The following is a 2,847-nucleotide window of genomic DNA, read 5'->3' on the forward strand; positions in this document are numbered from 1 at the left end:
AACTCGTATCCCACAAGTAAAGTGGAACACGAAGCAAGTCGAATCGCAATCAAAGGCTCTCTCGAAGTACCTCGCACATCTCAACACCCAAATCAGTAATAACAAGGAGGCATGCACCCGCCATAGAAAATAATAGAAATTAAATTCTAAGTAAATTCTAAAACAAAATCTAAAAAGAGAAAATTGTTTTTATGGCGTTTTATCAAAGAATAAGAACAAAACTATGTAAAAAAGCAATTAAATTCTAACAAGAAAAATACATGTTTTTATTATTTTATCAATGCGAGAAATCTAATCAAACATAATATTTTTCATGGTATTTCATCAAAGAATTAAAACTAAACAATATACAAAACATTTAAATTCTAATAAGGAAAAGAATACATGTTTTTATTTATTTTTAAAACAAATATAGAAAACAAAATCTAATTCTAACAAGAAAAGATATTACATGTTTTTTATCACATTTTTATATGGAAATAATAGAACAAAACTATGTAAAAAGAAACAATTCTAACCATGAAAATAATGGAGTCAGGGGGTGCAGAGAGAAACAAGGGCGCAGGGCCCAGTCATGAGGCCCAAACAGAATTTTTATTCAGTTTTTAGTCAAAAAGAAGATGGAACATGGGCCGAATGGGGGTGTAGCATAGCAATTCGTGTGGACATGGCCCAAGGAGTGTTGTTTTGTTCAGCCTTTCAGAATTTTATCCAATTATCAACAACTATTGTTAAACTCACATTAATCTCAATTAAGCTCAATTAAATCAAAAACAAAATGAAAGAGGAAATTAGGTTAGAGTTTTATGACCATTGCAATTTCATCTTTTTCACGTGCGAGCGAGGCTTCTTCTTCCTTCGTGAACTCACGCAGACGGCGGTGCGCGAGACATCCTCCTCCGGCGAACGGCGCCTCCCTCTCCACTCTTGCCAATTAACTCTCCGGCCGTCGTGAATGAAGAAACCAAAACAACATCATCTCGTCTCTCCAACTCCATCGTCTCTCACCTCAATCTCTCGTTTCCGATTTGAACCTCTCGGTTCTCCTCTCGATTTCGCTCTCAGTTCTCTCAGAGTAGACTTCTTGCTCTCATCTTCTTCGTTTCTTGCGTTTCCGATGCGATGATGTTGATGCTGTTTGATGAAATTTGCGTTGTTGTTGGTGTTTGCAGATTAGATCGATGGAGGTTTGTTGAAGAGGTGCGTTGAATCAGTGGTGATTTTCTGAAGTGCGAAGAATAATGGATCGGTGATGATGAAACCGTGAAGAGCTTTTGGAAGATGATGCTGAGAAGATTGAATCACGTTCAAAGATTGTCGACTCAAGGTTTTCGGTGATTTTTCTATTGAATTTTGTTGAATGATGTTACGGTGAATCATTGAAGGAATTGATGAATGGAGTTTTTGTGAGAATGAGAGATTGAAGATTGAAGAGTCATGGTAGTGGGGCGGTGATGAAGAGGTGAAGGTTTGGAGGTGAAGATTGAAGGTTATCAATTGAAGGTGCGGTTGGAGAAGTTTCCATTTGCCATGAAGATTTTCTGAGAGTTTGTTATGAGGTTTGGATCAATGGAGAGAGTGAAGGTTGTCCGAAAAAGTTTGTTACAGGTTCAGTTATCAATCTTTTTTTTTTTTATGCTTTTCTCTGCTCTCGATCTCTCTTCTGTTATGCTTTTTTCTTCTATTTCTGTTATCCTCTCAGTTTTTCTGCGGTGAACCGGTTTCTCTTAATTACGCAGGCCCTTCCCGTATGCAAGTTGCGGTTCGGTTTTAATGTCGGTAGAAGCTGAGTTTGGATGATTCACCTTTGTGTAGAGGTTGTCGGTTTATTTAGCACTACTCTGAACCGTTTCTCCGTTTCGGTTTTGTTTGTTAGATGATGCAGGCTGGTTCGGTTTTCTTACTTCAGAAAGTTGGCTTGAATGCAGCAGGTGGATTTTGATGCAGCATGAAGGACAAATCCTTTTTCTTGTATAATTTTGTAATATTGGTTTTAGTGGGCTTTGTAATTTGAATGGCTTTGTGAATGAAGTTGAATGTAATAACATTTGTATGGACTTTGAATTGAAATATGGTTGAATGATCTTGAATCTTGTATATCAAAATACATACGAATGAAACTTCCAACTTGAACCAATTTCTTTGCCAAATGCTTAAGAACGAACCAATTAGTCTTGAACACAAAACTAAATTCATGTTATTAAGTAGTCTCTTGAATCGACACAACTTTATACCTCATACTTGCACAAGAATGTGAATTAAAACCTTGTACGCCGTCTTAGATCCAAGTCAACTTATATTGCAAACAACGAGTAACAGTGATGAGAATAAAACTTCTTTGATCACAATGAATCTACAAATTCACCTCTCATGTCATGACTCGCATTGGTATTTCAAACTGACATAACAAAGAAGCTTTGAGGAATTCTTGAGGAAGATAAAAATTAAGCACATAAGAACTCCTCCACCTGAAATCCAATAAAGCTCAGTTGAATTAACGATTGTAGACACCACGTACAAATGGAACTTTTTATTATTTTTCTTGATTTTTGGCCAACGAAATAATCGTCTACCATAACTTATAGCACAGATAAAGAGGGCAAATTTTGGGGTGCAACTGCGCCGCGAAGGCGTAACTTTTTCCTCGTTTCGCGCCGCGTGCAGATGTTTGCGCCGCGAACAGCTTGGCCGAGAGCCATGGAATTTTTGGGACACTCAGTTCGCGCCGCGATTTGGTGATGGCGCCGCGTGCTGTTGTGTTTGAGATATTTTTTTTAAAGTTCAAAGATGCATAACTTTTTAACTATTGGTCCGTTTGATGCGCCGTTTCGAGCTAAACGAACCTTA

General features: G+C 37.6%; 1 long non-coding RNA gene across 2 annotated transcripts; it reads left to right on the forward strand.

The window, feature by feature from the left end:
- The first annotated feature begins 812 nt into the window (after positions 1–812).
- On the forward strand, positions 813–2,269 carry LOC131599203 (uncharacterized). Of its 2 annotated transcripts, none has more exons than XR_009282626.1 (3): positions 813–1,075; positions 1,173–1,608; positions 1,740–2,269. It is a non-coding gene; the product is annotated as an uncharacterized LOC131599203 (long non-coding RNA). The 2 variants fall into 2 exon arrangements; XR_009282627.1 differs by having other exon boundaries at positions 1,877–2,263.
- Positions 2,270–2,847: the final 578 nt, after the last annotated feature.

Source organism: Vicia villosa, linkage group LG4, assembly GCF_029867415.1.
Source record: "Vicia villosa cultivar HV-30 ecotype Madison, WI linkage group LG4, Vvil1.0, whole genome shotgun sequence".
Lineage (NCBI taxonomy): Eukaryota > Viridiplantae > Streptophyta > Magnoliopsida > Fabales > Fabaceae > Vicia > Vicia villosa.